Raw genomic sequence first — 17153 nt, forward strand, 5'->3', positions numbered from 1 at the left:
TTTCATTAGCCAGAAAGGCCCTTTTTGACAGCCAGTACAAAATTATGTTTGTTACAATGGCTGGGCGTACAAACGAAAGCCAAATAATCAGGTGTAGTGGATGCAGCGAGCTAGTACTTTGCATTGCGTATTTGCAAAGCAGCAGCGGAGCCCGAAGTCAAAAGATAAGGAGACTCCTGCAGAGATGTAACCCTTAGCTGATGAAAATTCTGCTCCACAATACTTATAAATACAGTTAACCAAGATCAGGAGGGAGTGTCCTCATTTCCCCTTTATCTATACCAACAAGATCAGCAACTTAGGGAGCTTCCTTGAGCACTGTTTCAGAGACTTTTTTTTCCATTTTTTGCTATACTTCCTTGGAGTGTCTCCCCAGAAGGAAATGCTGGCTGCTTGAAAATGAATTTTGGTTTTAGTGCTGATATTGCACAGCGTGTCCCTAATGTAAATGCTTAGCCGTGCATTTCTGCTTCACCTAGCCCACCGAGGCTGTAATAGCCAAAATCCAGTGCTCCACAACAACCACTGTGATAGTTGCTCCATTAGTACATCAGCAAACCTACTATCTTGATAACTTCTAAATGAAAAAGACACATAGCAGCCACTTCAGGAGAGAGTCTGACACAGTACCGGTTGGGAAGAGTGTATCTCTGTCCCAGAGGAGCTCTTCTGGGACATGCCCATGAGGCAGGAGCTGTGCAGCATGGAGATATGTCCTTCCTCCTCCACAGAACAACTTGCAGCAATGCTTTTTGGATTTCCAGCCCTTTAAAGCTTTCACATGGGAGTGCAGGCTATGCACTAGCAAATCTAAACTTAGTGACAGTGACTGTGTTTTTCCTAGTGACATCTCATAGAACTCTGTAGAGGCAAACTGTGGCGACCTTCTCTTCCTGCACACCGAGACTCCCTGCATCAGAGTCTGAAAGCCACTGGCCTAAACAGGTATGTATAGACAAGAGAGAGACATCAAACAAAACTGTCGGGCCCCAGTGGTGGAATGAGGGCAATGAACTATGCAGAAATGTAGGGAAAAGAACTGGAAAGGCAGTTTGGCTGGGAACAGACAGTGAGAACGTTCAGGCAGAAGACTCAGGAAAATTTTATTCAGATAAGTTCTGATTATTTGCCGTCTGTGACTAAATATGAGGCACCTGCAAATGCAATAGAGCAAAAATCTACAAAGCAGAAAGCTACTTCATCCAGTGTCCAGGGAATGACTGGATTTGCCTAGCAAAGACACTTCATTCTAGGTAGACTAGGTAGAAAATCTATATGCAGTTCCATGACAAATGACATCAAATATGATTATTACTCTCTTACCTCTCACTGTAAAAAACTTCTGTGCATTAATGACATGAATTTTGAGCTCACATTTTAGACATCAGATCCAAAAACCAGAAAGAATTCTGTGGGCTCAAACAACAATTAGCCTGTTGGCTTTTAAGTGCCTGACCTTTATTTGTCTCAGACACACCTCCCCCTACTAACTCCTTTAAGTCAACTGGCATCTTCTTCTGAGTTAGGGGGCTTTTGATAACGCCCCAAGAGCAAATATCTTATTATTTCCAATCACTGCATGCTGATGGAAGCAAGACTTGCTCTTACAGTTCTTTTTAATCTGACTTGGAAATAAGTAACTTGGAAAAAGACCTCAATTTCCACCTACTTGCTTCTCTGACTTGTGTCTTTTTGCCCTTGAAAATTTTCTGAATCCACTTTCCCTGCAGTGAATCACATGAGGAAGTAAAAATCTTAATTGTAACATGAAAGTTAAACAGCAAGACATGACTTCATTACAGTGGAGATAAAAGGGCAAGCGTTGCTGGCATTTTCACCTCATCTTAATTTGTGGGGCTTTTTGGGATTGATACAATACAAGCACATGTGAGTGCAGGGAATAATTTTTTTTTTTAATGTTTTTATCTCAGTGCCTTTCCCTGCCTAGCCCCCTCAGCTGCAAGCCTGAGCTTTGGGAATACATGGCTACACTCACACCAAGTTACTAACATCACAGAACAGCACAGAAATCAAATGTCATGTTGATTCAGAACAGGTAAGACTTGCATATTCAATGTGCCCACTTACCTATACTAAGGTAACAACAAGTGTTTAACTAGCCAAGGAGTGCCTCATTAGCATGAAGGTGATAGTGAGACTTGGAAACATGAAAGAGAGACAAGATAAAAGGACAGTAGTGGGAAATATATGAACTCTAATTACATTAGCAGCAGGAAAAAAACCCACCAAGTGCTTTGCAGGGACTGCGTAATTCACTGCGGAGCATGCATTTTATGTTCCATCTCTGTCCAAAGCAGACAGTTGACCATAGTCGTGCCACTGCCTACCCTGGCTCAAGCTATAGGTTTTCCTGTATCTAATTTCAGAAATACTCAATATTGGCCAACATGCTACATGTTAGAAACAGCACGCCCCCTGATTGTCCCTTTTAGCCTTATGATCTATGAATCCTCCCTATGTTTATGGGGAGGAAGCAGTTTTTCAATAGTTAAGACTTTCTCTGATAAGGCTAATTTATAGTCTCCCCTCACCAAATGCACTGAATTGTTTAAAAAAAAATTTCTGCTTTGCATTTAGCATCTACATTCACTGGCCAGTGGGTACTTTGGACAAAATAAAGATTGACATAAGGCATTTCCTATATATGGATATTTAAAAAAGTAAATAGCAGCGGTATTTTGCACAGCTTTTGCATTTTCTTTTTCATAAATAGTTTAGCCTAGAAACTTCAAATATGCCTTGTATTTGTGGACCTTTCTCAGTATATTTAAGTTCATGTCTTCAGATGATGCATATCCACAATTTTAAATTCTATTCCTATTTGTCAATACATTAAACTGCATTTATCTATGCAGCACTCAGCTCTGTTGCAGCAATTCATTCAGTATGTTCTTGCAAGAGTATTGGAGCCAGCCAATTCCCTGGGATATACCTACTGTTACAAGAAGAGCTGGGAAGAAACAAAAGGCATTCATGCACATCACATGAACAAGCACATGCCCAGTTTTTCTGGGAAAATTCACATCTCGGACCTGTGGATACTGTTCATTTTAAGTGTCATAAGTGCATGAATAGCCACTTTTGTGCTGAACCTTCTGATTTTAAAATGTCATACCGATATAAATGGAAGGCAGGAAAGCCAATAAGGCTAAATGAAGCATACTTTTTAAGGACGTTTTCATGCTCCTTAAATCACATAGGCTTTCAAGTCTGCTTGCATAGGCTCATATGAAAATATCTTGCTAGTTTGACAATGTTGTGAAATCTACTTGGAACAGATGAAAATTCAAGAGAGAACCATAAAAATTGACATAGAAATAAATGAAAGGAAAAACATCACGTACTACCTTGACCGATTGTGCTGACATGAACAGCGTTTCCAGAGACCCTGCATGATGATGGAAGCTCTGCAAAGTCAGACAAGGACAGATCTCAGCCACTTTCCGTTTAGCAACAGGTTATTATTTGCACTGAAGTTTCAGCTAAAGCTTCCAGCCAAAGATCAGGGGTTTAGGGCTAAGGTGCAAACTATTTCATCCATCACAACAATACAACAATTTGATGAAAGAAAGAAAGATGAAGAGAGGTCTCTTAGTTGTTCAGTATCCAGCTGATGACAAAGCCTGTCCAAAGGCCATAGGAGTGAGTGGCGGTGCTACTTTTGTGGTTATTCCTTAGGAGGTTTTAATCAACAGCACCTGCAGAATTAATGCAAGAAAATGCAAATTATTTTATCACTGAAAAGACTAATTCGATGCTGAGATAACATGGCATGAGTCCGTTCCCAGCAGACAAGATTTCTACAAGAACAGGAAGGCACTTTGCAGAGCCAGAAGACCTGCTGCTGTTTGTTTTGCCTAAAATAAAGCTTCAGTTTAAAGATTTGGATTTCTTCTGGAGACCTAAACTTGATCTTGTTGTTTTCCATGTAACAGCCTTCTTACCATGGAAAAGAAAAGAGTGAACCGATACGGCATAGCATATGGGAAGAAAATCACACCCTCCTGAAAACTGTCTGACTCCTTGGCACAGGAAAACTCAGGGGCAGAAGTTCTCCTTAATGAGCAAGCCTGCTACCCAGATAATTTAGGTAGTCTGGAACAGCAGATGCCATTTTTTAAGACAGAATTTAAACCACTTTTATATAATCATCCACCACATCAACATTCCTGGCAAACAAAGGCCATCAATACTACCTTCCTCGCCAGCTCACTCTTGGGGGGGGATTGAAAGAAGACTCTATGTAGTGGTGCTTCTCACCTCCAGGAAAACAGAATGGAAAGAAATATGCAGTATCTGCTTGTCACACTAGAAATTGAGGGGGAATGGGTAAAAGTAAAATTGATGTGATTGCTGAAAAGTAACTCTTTTTGGTATAGGCTTTAGTCCTGGGCTCATTATGAGGAACTATGAACTTAGTTTGACCACTGTGTTGGCTGGAGTTTCTGCAGAAATGGGGGGAACTGAAGGGGAAAAAGGATATTAAATATACAGGATTATGATAATAAACAATAAGGTTATTTTAGTGCTATTCTAGGATGTTTTTCAAGCAATTTTAAAATTCATATGAAAAATACATGCACATAAGGAATTTGGGGTTAGATTTTTTCTTTCTCCACCCCCTGCCTGCAGCTACTCAGTTTCTCCTTGCCTGCGCTGTTTGCCGAGCAATGTTAGTTGCAAGTAGTTTATCTTCGTAGCTGTTTTGCTGGTTTGTTTGTATTTAGCTGAAGTTTTGATCCTTTCTGTTTAGCGTCTTTCACTGGTAATTATAGGCAGTGTACCGTGAAAAAGGTTAGTTTGGTCAGTGGAGCAGAGGGTTGGGCGGGGGGGGGGGGGGGGGGGAGGGTTAGGAGAGTTTATCAAATGATCAGAGATGCCTTGTTGGCGCTCATCCTTTGTAAACAATAAGAAATGTCAGCGTTGCTGGTTGCTGTCACTGCTGACAGTATAAAGAGCAGAGAGTGTAGCATTCTTTTGGAAAGCTGGTTTACTGGGAGAGGAAACAAGGCTATGGGATGAAGGCACTTCGTGGATATCCGAGTACCTTGGGAAAAGAGAGGAGTTTGGGCTTCTCACTCACCAACCTAATGAAAACTAGACAAATAGTCTTGCATTTAATATATAGTTTCCACCAATTCATGCTTCTTTTGTTAGGAACAATTCTAGTCTGTATTGGAAAGAGACAGTTAAATATAAAGAAATCATTTCACATTGACAAGCAAGTTTCAGATTAAGTAGCCAAAGGAAGCTTATGAAAGAAAAGAGAGCTGCATTCGGATAGGTAAATTTCCATTGCCTGACCTTGCATTCGTTCAACTTTGCAACAAAAAGAGAAAAGATCTGATGCCTGAACAAATAATCAAATGGTAATCAGGAAAACTAAATAAGTGGTCTGAGTTATGAAATGCTGGGATACAAACAGCTACAAGTAAACCAGAAACTTTTAAACGTCTGTGAAAGAGGGATTGCAGCAGAAATAGAACCAACATGAAACAATTTACAAACACAAAGCTATACCTGCAGGCAAACATTCATCTAAAGGAACAGAATGTTCTGCTATTTAGGATCACATACGAGAATGTGTCCTGTAAAAACACAGATACATTTCCAGGATTCAACTGGATCAGTAAACCCAAACCACCGTATTATGCAGCATTTCTAATACATGGCTGATGTTCTTAAACTAGAAAAAAAAACAATGTAAAATAAAGGCAGATTTCCTCCAAGAAAACAAATCACACGTGTTGAATTGTAATAAACAACATACTGTCAAAACAGCATTATTTAAAACAACTGACAACACTCCACATTCACTGTTGATTTGACACACAAAGTACTGAATGGATTTTGAGAGTTATCAGTCTATCAGTCACCCTGGGAGATTTATTGCACTCGAGTCAAATAAAACTCACAGAACTGTTTAACTCTTGATCTTCTAGACTCCATAGAAGGAAAAGGAGAATTAAATTAGTCTGGGAAAACAGGTAGGCTCTCTGAAGCAGAACTTGCTGGTGTTAACTGTCACAGCTCCATTGCACTCCACTCATATATCTATGGAGATAGTCCCTATCCATCTATAGTCCATCAAGATGGCACTGCCACACACATGTGCATATAAAGCCACAAATTAAATATACTCCTATACCCAAACCACAGACATTTAGAGACACAGAGGTGGTAACATTTTCAAAAGTTTAGTGATTCCTAACTCCAAACTTGGGAAACCTCATGCCAGAGGCACCTTCCTCTGAAAATCACAACCCTGCCAGGTGCCCTAAACTGGGCATCAATGTTGCTGTGTTTCATGTTTCACACATTCCACCGTGAAAATATGTTTCACATTTTTCACTGTGAAAATTATGTTTGATACCTGTAATGGACAGTGGAACAGAGCCCCAGTGACCTCAGCAGCCTGGATTTTTTCCCTTTATTCAGAAACACTGCTCTGAGTCAAAATAGTAAGAGTGCACTTAAATGCAGACCCAGATGAGGCCTGTAAGCTTCCACTTACACTGGTTTAGACCACTGAAGTCAGCAAGTATGACTTCATGAACTTCACTGGGCACAGGAGCAGGCCCATACCTCTCATACCTAAAACCTGCTTTCCTTCCTGTGAAATTCTACAGCCAGTGAAATCAACAGGAGTTTCCCCTTAAAACTTAACAACTCATTTGAGATCTTTCGTTCCTCAATGATAATCTCAAAACAAAGTATTATCAGTGACATAGTATTGCACAGGGGTAAGTGAAACTCTAAAATATTTATTTTCCCTTTTTTTTTCTTATTCTTTTTTAATTGCAAAGTAACAAAAGGGACTCTCGCTGTTTGGATCACTTTTCATGAAGTAAATCTACAGACCCAGTCTTAAGAAACAATTGTTCTCAAACTGCTTTCTGAACTAACAAATAGTAAAAATAAAATAAAATAAAAAAGATTTGCCTGTCATGGGAGTTGGTCAATAAAATGCAACAGTGTTTATTACAACATTTAAAGTCTGTGATTAAGAACACCAAAAGGCCTAAACTAGAAAGGGTTTTAGCCTGTAATTTCCCTACAGTCCTGGCCTGTACTTCCTTATGAGCTAGCTCAGCAGGGCTTTTCTTCCATGTCCATCATCAGCTTGTAATTATTGCCATTCTCAAAGCTATGCCAGATGGGCTCTTTAGAAGCCGGCATGCAGCTTGTTTATGAGAGAGCGAGCTGTAATATTACTCTACACAGAGACCTATCTGGTCCTAGTCAAAGAGCCATCGTGTTCCCCCTCCCCATCCCTCCTCACTCTCCCTGCTTCCCTAGACAAGCCTCTCAGTTTCAGCTTGCTTCCCCCACCGAATGGGGACGACATGGGGGATACTGTAACCCAGAACAGGAAGGCTGATCTCTGTCTCTCACTCTATTCATTCCTTGAAAAAGGTATATCGAAATAGTGCAGACCAGACACCCGGGCAAGACACTGACTTTGGGGATATTTCCTTCTTTCTCCCACTTCCTTCCTCCTCTCTAAGCTTATGTTTCTTCCTTTGAGCGAGCACTGAAGTTTAGGGACTGAATCTCCCATTGCTGCGCCTAGTGGAGAGGATAAACATTTGCGGAGAGGTTGAGGTTAAGCAGTTGTGCACGTCAACACAGAGAACGGCAAGAGGGAATAACCCAGAGTTCATCTTGTTACAGGCAGTCAGCGTTAGATATCTTGGAAGGCCAAGACAGTGCTTCTATCAGTAGTTAATGAGGCAGGACTTGCAACAGATAGCCACTTTTAACTTACAAAAGCTTTTAGATGTCTCTGTTTACTTTGATCCATTTCAGTTCATTTGAGCCTTTTTCTTTTCCTTTTTTTAAACCTTCCCCCTCCCAGCAGCCACCCTAGATAAACTGCCTTCCCCCTCTCTCCCCCCACCCTTAACTCAAACAATAGTATCATTTACCAACTTTTATACTTAACAAGTTTGAAGATCTTTAGTCAAGTTCTGCTACAATGGCATAAAGAAAAAACATGGCTCTTGAGAACACCATCATAAAGAGAGAGGGAGGGGAATCTGGCTGCAGAAACGTAATTAAAAAATCCGACTGCCGAAAGATAAATGAAAGGAAGGGGGGGTGGGAATAACAGGAAAGGCTGCATTTTCAGGAGAGATTTAAAGTTATTTGTTCCTGATTGGGGGAACTGCTCATTCTTTTATCCCTTGTTATTTTATCCATGTGATGCCAAAAGAACTTTCTTTGTTAAAATGTTCTCAGAACGGATAAAACTAATTTGCTGGAATGTGAAATAATCCAGAAAGTAAGAGGACTGTGCCTAATGTTCACAGACTGAGAATGGCAAATTAACCGGCCACGGTTTCCAGTCCCTGGGGCACAGGACTGGAATTTAAAGCTTCCGAAGAGAGCCCTGGTGCTAATGGATTTGCATGAAACTTGGCATGCTAATGGAGATTGTCTCTTGTAATGAGCTTTTAATTAGGTCTGCTTGGTGCTTGACCTTCTTGTAATATGGGGCCACTCCTCAGATGACAGCATTTCTAACCCACAGGTGTGGATAAACAGAGCTTGTAAACAGACAGGACTTCCCCAGCATTCTCCAAATCTAGCCACTTCTTTCCCTCAGATTGCTTGCCTCTTCATCAGTTATTATTCCTTCCCTCCTATGAACATCCTTGCTTCCTTGATTATTATTTTGAAAGAGATTTTAAGTCAGTTGTTTTCATTTTCTTGTCTGTTGAAAGATAATATTCCCACCCAACTGGAAAACAAAACAAAACCAGCAACAGGAACCTGGTGTCGCAAGTACACATGGGCAGCCCCAGCATGGCACAAGGATGGGTCACAGGCTCTAAGAGTTCTTCTGATTTTCACTGTCCTTCTAGAAAATGAATGTGGGGAAAAGCCTTACTTTGCTAAACAGGCGGCCAAACCAGCCATCTCTAGACATACACACATGAGCCCAATTACTGAGGGCTGTCCCTCCCTTGATAGATAGTCTGAATAACTCCGAAAACAAGAAGTATATGTATTTTCGTATTTTCATATTGCACCATAAAGGGTTTCTTACCACTCACTGTGGCTCTCTGAATCATCACTTCTGCCTTTCATGCCTGCAGGGTGCCCTTCAAATGCTGCCAAGATGTGGTAACATGCTGGAAGGCAGCGCCTTTCAGAAACTGTGTGAATCACTTCTCACAGCACCAAATTCTCACAGTGGAGGCTATCAGCAACCATGCTTTCCCAAACCATGCTCCTGCTCCTCTCACAGACCTTAAAAAAAAAGGAAATTTTAAGAAAGGAAAGAAGCTGGGTGTGAACCATCTGAATATGTAGCTAAAGAACAATGAATACCAGTAAATAAATTTAAATCCTTCTTTCGAAGCAGCCTCTGCCTATTCCCCTGCTTAGGAATATAATTAGCAGTCAACCTCAGAGGATACATATTCATAGATTCATAGAGTGTGAGGCCAGAAGAAACCATTAGATCATCTAGTGTGATTTCCTATATATCACAGGCCATTAACTTTCACTGGGTTACCCCTGTGCTGAACCCAATAATTTGTGTTTGACCGCAGTGTCACTTGTAGCTGGCTGACACATACCTTTCACAAAGGCAGCCAGTCTTGACGTGACGACTTCAAAAGATGGAGAATCTATCAGTACTTTTGCTACAAAGTTTGGGTTGCTTTAATGATTAAGAACCCCTTTCATTAAAAAAGGTGTCATTTTAATTTCAAATGTATCTGTGTAGCTTCTAGCTAGCAGGTTTCAGCATGCATTTCTCCAATAGATTGAAAAACATTACTTTACTAAGTATTTTATACCTGTGAAGGTATTTATACTTTGAGACAATTTACTCTCAATCTTATTTTGACAAGCTAATCTAATTGAAATTAAGAAGTCCTTGCTTAATTTATACCTACTGCAAAAGACTGCAGAGCTACCTCCCACCAATGAAAGTGAAAAGGCTCTGAAGAACAAAATCTACCAAAGTCCATAATGGAGGAAGGTTACTGAAGTCACTTTAGATACCTACATTGGAGACATCTACCTCTGAGCTTGTCAGGAAAACAAATGGAATAGACAATTCAGGGAACTTATAGTCTGAGATGGTTTAGGCAACTATTAAAGGAAGAGTCTGATACACCTTAATTCTCTTCATTCATTATTTTGGAAGCTAGACAGGTAGCTGAGGTGTAGACAACTTGCTGTTAATATCTGCATATGTCCCCATTGTAACTATTAACATCCAAGTAAAAATTACAACTCTTCATGCAGAAGCTAATTCATATCAAGCTGAAATTGAATAAAAACAGCTTTCCTCTTTAAACCTCATGCACAAAGGTAGAAAAGCCTGAAGTGCCTTCCTAAAGACCCTGGTTCTATCCAAAATAACTCTTAAACCTTACTACTGCCACAATATGAAGCTTCCCTTCTCTTTCTGGAGCAAAGTCTTCAGACGGAAAATCTGAAATTGAATATTATAATTTAAGCAAAACACAGACACTCCTTTTGGCAAATGCTTTGGGTGAAGATAAAGGACAAGTATAAGACAAGTTTGTCTTTGTGGAATGAGTCATGGGAAGATCAGCTGTCAAGGCCTACAACTCATTCAGTTCTTCTCACAGATGTTTTTACAATTAAGAAAAGTGACTTGAGTGTCAAGTGGGAAAGAGTATTCCCCCAAGATTCATCCATTAACTCTGTCAGCAATACCCCAAGCCTCCACATCAGAGCAGGTTCCTTGGCTGTTGACAATACAATAAAGAATGACTATTTACCATATGGTAATTATAGTTCAAGATGTGTTGTCCACATGAATTCTACTTTTGCTTTTCATATATCCATACAGGCAGTTGAGGTCTCTTGGATAGTAGTGCCTATAGAAACATCTTTATGGCTGGATATGTATTTCTTGTCTCTTCAGATGAGCTACCATGACCACAAAATACTTGGTGAATGCCCCAGGGCTGTGAAAAGGTCAAAGAGAAAAACCCATACTAGAATCCTAGTGAGATATCCTTACAGAGAACTTGAGGTACTTTCTGTAAAGTGAATGAATGAGCAGATGAAAGACAGTATCTTGCCACCAACTCTGTAATGAGGTATTAGGGAGGAGTGTTGAAAAGACATGGGAAGTTGTTGAGATATTCAAAACCCAGATGGGGGTGGTAAATCTTCCTTTTTGTAGGTGAAAAAATAGCAGGAATGAAAAAAAAAAAATCCTGATTGTAAATTCCAAGGGCATCTCCTCTGGATCTGTAAGTTATAGTAGAATCTACAGTGGAGGGAATCGAGACCAAGCTATGGAGGGATTTTGTGTAGCACATTGCTAAGAGTAACAGTTACTGTACAAGTAAGGAGCTGTTTCTTCTTTTTCCAGTGACTATAAATCACAAATATATTCCTCTGCATACTCCCAAGTGTTACAATGGCTGTAAAACTTTCTTCTCAAGTCTGTAGCAGCTTAGATGCTTTGATGATGATATGACATATATGAATGTATTAAAATTGACTAATGATCAAAATTAGAATTTTCTTCCAGAATTTTTCTCCGTAGATGGCCTAAGCCATCCTGGTGAAACAAGCAGCAATGTACCCTGGATGTCTGGAAGTCTGACAGGTAACATCCACTCTAGATACTTATGGAAGCCAAAATCAAGATTCTCAGTACTGAAAAGGCTTGGTCTCTCTTATTTTCCAATAGGCAACATGGACAGGATCTAAACTGCATAATCCAGTTAATTAAGGTGATGATGTCTTATATATACCCAGTTTATTAAACTTGCTCCTGTCCCTGATGTTTCATAGCTCCAGCAAAAATAACTGACACACTTACTACTTGAATACTTCAGGTGGAAATCTGTTAATTCATTGGACACGAATTCAGGATAAGTCTTAATAAAATTTCTTCCCTGTAAAAAAACCAATATGAAAGAGATCTACCATTAGTGATTTTCCCTCCAGCCTTCCTTGTTATTGCTTAGAAGAAATTAGAATTCAATTGGACAATTGAAAAAGAGAACAGAAGGGTACAAAGTAAAATAAGGTCTCATGAGTATTGTCAGAACTCAAGTAAAGCTCAGAAGAGAACAATTCCTTTGCAGGTAAGTAAGTCCTCTCTAAGCCTTTTATTGACCTTTTTAACAGAGGTGTAAATATATCGAGCATTTCTCAAGGAGCTGCCAGCTGAAACTGTACTGAATTCACCAAAGGCTCATTACAATTACAGGAGGTATTCTCAAATGTTTTGAATCTGCCTTCTAGATGGAAATGGCAGATGACAACAGGCCTGGATAGAAAATTTCCTTTCTTTATCTTGAAGGTACACTGTTCCAATCTTTCCAGCTAAGGAGGATATTTTACGCACTTCAAGAACAGGCTCACTTTGCCTCAATGAAATTAGCAACTTACTGGCTAAACTGTGGCGTAGAAACAGTACAAATGGGGATACAAAGCCCAGCTATGTTATGGTGGTATCACATCCTCAATGAAAAGAACCAGATCATCACTTTTTGCAGATCAGAAAACCAATACTGTTTTGGCTACCAAAGACTCTCCAAATCTTCTTAGCATGTTCTTGTGCCAGCTTTCTGAATTAAGAGGAATTGGAGGGAATGTGGATAGCATTTCCAGTCTCCACAGGGAGAAGTCTCCAGTCTTCACTGGTGAAAGAAACCAGGATACAATCAGCTAAAAGTTTAGTCCTGAAACAAAAGCAGTGATATTTTCTGTTGACTCCAATTGCAAATAAGGGTGCATCAAGAAACTGTTATTTCAAGAATATTGACCATACTGTCTAGTTTCTCAGGGACAACATCCTTTGAACTTCTTTATGAGGTGATCTGTAGAGAGAACTTCTACCCTAGAAAGGTGAAAAACTTAAAGAGATTATGCTCTTCTGAATCTAAGATCCAGAGCTGAACTACCTCCTCACCACAGAGATTAGACCTTGCTCCACTAAAGTACAAAACTATATGTGAATCTGAATGTCCAGTGGGAGTTTGCCCATAAAGCGCATATAGGCGAGAACATGAGAATTGTCATACTGGGTCAGAGCAAGCATCAATATCCTTTTCCCAGTAATGATACTAAGGAGACATCCAAGGAAGAGTAAGAACAGGGCAATCATTTATGATACTTGCCTAAATACTGTTCCAGCTTCCAACTCCACTCAGCCTAGTGGATTTCATGATGCTTCTGTTTAGAAACACTTCACAGATATCTTGTCCAACTATTTGACAAGCTCCCTTAAAACTATTTTTGCATCCATCTATACATCCTCCGACAAGGAGCTCCAGAGATGAACTACCCATCTCTTTTGTCTGGTTTGTACAGGACTCCCATTAGCTGAATTAGCTCCCATTGCCCTCTAGCTCTCGTACTGATACATGAACAGCTGATCCCTATCGATACTCTCCACATTAGTCAGTCTTCATAGCTTTTCCAGGCTAACAAATCCCGACTGCCACCCCAGACTTTTATCAGCTTTGTTGTTCTGTGAAGATTTTCTAGTTCTGGTATATTTCTTTCAAGATGAGGGTCCAGAATTGTATACCACACCAAATAAGTAGGCAATAAATTGATTTATATAACAGTGTAAGGATCTTCTCTTTTCATCTCCACTCCCTTCCTAGTAATTCCTAACACATGATCTGGGTTTTTTTGAGTGCTATCGAGCATTGAACCGACATTTTCACAAAAGTATCCAAGAAAACTAGAGATCATTGCATCTTTCTCCCAAATGGTAGTGGTCAGCTTAAAGCTCCTCACTTTATCTGTGAAGCCCAGACCAATTCTCCCAATGTGCATCTGTTCACAGGTATGTCTGTTGAATTTCACCCTTTATTTTGTTGACCAGTCACTCAGTCTTGCAAGCTCTTTTACATTCTTTCACTATCTATCAACAGCTTTATTCCCCTGACTAAATCCTGCCTCACCACCAGATTTTCTCACTGTTTGTTCTCTCCTCCCCTGACCACTTATGAATATGTTGAACAGCAGAGCCCAGCTCAGGACTCCACTAGTGAACTTCCCTCACTGCAAGAATGGACCATTTATTTCAACTCTCTGTATCCTATTGTTTTAAGTTGCTATTTATCCCCGCAAAGAGCTTCTCTCCTATCCCATGGCTGCTAAGTTTCATTAAAAGCCTTTGGTGGGAGGTTTTGCGTAAAGTCATTTTCCCAAGTGGATTACATCTATCAGATCACTCTTATTCACTTGTTCATTGATCCAAAGAACTCCAAGACATTTTTAAGATAGGACTTCTTTTCACAGGTACCATGTTGAGTCTTCCCAAGTAAGCCATGTTTATGCATGTGTCCATTATTTTTTACTGATTTGTCGATACAAACGTCTGTATTACACTTCTGTAGTTCCCTGGATCCTGGCTAGAGCCTTTTGAAAGACTGTTGTTACTTTTGACCCTCCCTATGTTGGAAAAGACTGGTAAAGCTGGAAGCTATAAGGCTTGCACAAGTGACCCATGGAGCAGTTGTTAAGAGACTGTCTTGTCTTTGCAGCCCACAGAAATGGTCAGAGCTCAGCCAAACTGCTCAGTTCAGGCACCAGAGGTCTTAATTGTCATGATTGCTATTGCTATCTGCATTGTAACTTTATTTACAAGCACTGCACAACATCCAAAACCGTAAACCCACTGCTCTACCCAGACACTGCCAGTTTACACCCCAAAATATTCAGATTTTGTAAAAGCAGACAATAAGGACTTTGTTCAAGAAAAATGCAAGTAAACCAACAAATAAACAAGACAAAGATAGACCCTGGGGACAAACAGTTCAGCTCGGGACATTCACAGCATAGTTTCAGTTAACAAGCCCAAGTGATCCTGGTGAGCAGGGCAGGAAATCTTCCTGCAGCCACCTCAGTGTGCATATGGAGGGCAACAACCAAGGCCACAACACCCTACTGTTCTTCATCATTTTCTAGCCCAGGTGCTCAAAACAGTATTCTTCAATGATGTAGTTTCTCCCCAAAAACTAGTTTTTTTCAAGGGGGGTTTCACACCTCCTGCTCTCCCATTCATTCCCCTCCTTATGACTCTAGTTCCAACACCTTCATGTTCCGTCCACATCTGCCAAATGTCTTCCAGCAACCACATATCCCTGCCCCACCTTGTCCATACCTCTACCCCTTTCATCCCCAAACCTAAACTACCCCATCTATTTACTTTAGTCCTTCCCAATTAGTTCATCTCCTTAGGGTAGATACTCCTTTTCCTTGGGCTCTCAACATTTTAATGGCTGACAACATTTCTTTAATTTATTTTCTTTTATGTGCATTGGTGATGAAAGGTCAGGCTATTACCACTATTTTACACGACACTGAATCACAGAGAATCTAAGTTACTTACTGAGGTTCACAAAGAAAGTCTGTAACAGAATAGAAAACTGAACCCATGTCTGCCAGGTCCAAAGGAAATGCTCTTACCATGGACCAGCCCTCCCCTCTCAGGTGGTGACCCCGTTGTGGAAGTGGTGGTGGCACGTGACAGAAAGAAATGTATTATTCTAAATTCACATACCTCACCCTGGTCCATGTTCAGACCTCTGTAGTGGTCATATCCCAGATGTCTTCAAGCATGCACAAAGGTAGGAAAAACAGAGTGATTGCAGCCCGATCCCGAGACAAACAGCTATCAGTACTCTGTAGCTCAGCTAAATGAAGGCATCCAAAAGAAATACATTTGCCAGCAGAGCAGGGCAGTGATTTTGTGTAAAATGAGTCTCAGCAGTGGGTAGCCCAGCAGCTCTGGCAGCACCAGCCTGTTTGTACTAATGATGACAGCTGCACAGAAGAACTGGGAAAGTTTTTCACTTTGCATGTTTCCAGCTCATCTAGTTGCCCTTTTCAGGAGTGCTGTCCAACTGGAATGGCCTGAGGCCTTGTCTCACCCCTCCCTGAAAATGGAAAGGCAGCTGGTATATTCCACACTGTGTACCAATGGCCTGTAAAAACTAATGTTATCCAGCTGGCCACAAACAGGATGACTTTCTAGAGCTAGAGTCACACTCTGGGACTGGTGCATTTGCCTAGTGCCTATGCAATGAAAGGAAGATGGGTCTCAGCCTCAGGACTCCACTCCTGCTCAGGGGTCCCATGCCTGGGGACCACTTGTCGTGCAAGCATTCCCAGACAGATCAGGGAACAAAGTGTCAGACTTCCTTAGATTACTCACATGAGCCAAACAAGCAGGATTTGGCCTGAATACAGGAATCAGTCAGTTATCCACTGCTAAAATATAGTGGATAATTGAAGATGAAAGGCAGCTGTAAACAAACAGAGAACGAGACTATTACACTATTCAACAACACTAGGACTAAGCAGCACATGGAAAAGTACATTCCTATCCATATGAAATGGCAGGATAAACTTTGATAAACAGGACGTCATTATCAAATTATGAGTCAGATAAAATGTCCTCTGCCACACAGACAAGAGTGAATGTTGTCACCCGTAGAGAAGGCTATGCCAGGAACTGGCCCCTCTTGCCTGGAAACAGAGGTAGAGCTGAAAGCCATGGAGGAAGGGAAAGGAGGGAGAGCTGTGAAGAGTAAGGTTTGCTGCTCCTGGTGCTGGGGGAGAAGGAGAGGACAGCAAGATAGCTGCTGCTGCTGGGAAAGGACACCTCCTCCACACATCCCAACTTCTCCACCAAGGCAGTAGCGGAAGAGCTGGCCTTCCAGAGATCTGGCATGCACTGAGCAGGCAGCAGGGCCAAGGAGTCTGCCAGCTCCAAGGCAACTGCTTTGCCTAGAACTACAACCTGCCCTGGTCCAACTCCATATTCAGACAAGAGGCTTAGGTACGCTGAGGAACATATCCTCCCCTTGGCTTTTCTTCTCACCAACAGAGACCCAGGGCCAGCATTAGATACTGGGGGATCCCTACCTCTCCATTCGCCTACTCACACACTGGATGTCTTACCCCATTTTTGAACATCATGGGCCTCAGGCAATCACTGCAGCTGCTTGCCTTTACAGCACATCCAGGATCAGAAAAATATCTCCTGACATCCTGTGATTACAACCCTGTGCTGTCCCATGGCACAGAGCATCTGCTAAAAACCACCATCCTGCCACATGTGCGTGTCCCAGCTGAGCAGCTCTAAGACCAGCCCTGTCAGG

The sequence above is a fragment of the Haliaeetus albicilla genome, chromosome 5, assembly GCF_947461875.1.
Source record: "Haliaeetus albicilla chromosome 5, bHalAlb1.1, whole genome shotgun sequence".
NCBI lineage: Eukaryota > Metazoa > Chordata > Aves > Accipitriformes > Accipitridae > Haliaeetus > Haliaeetus albicilla.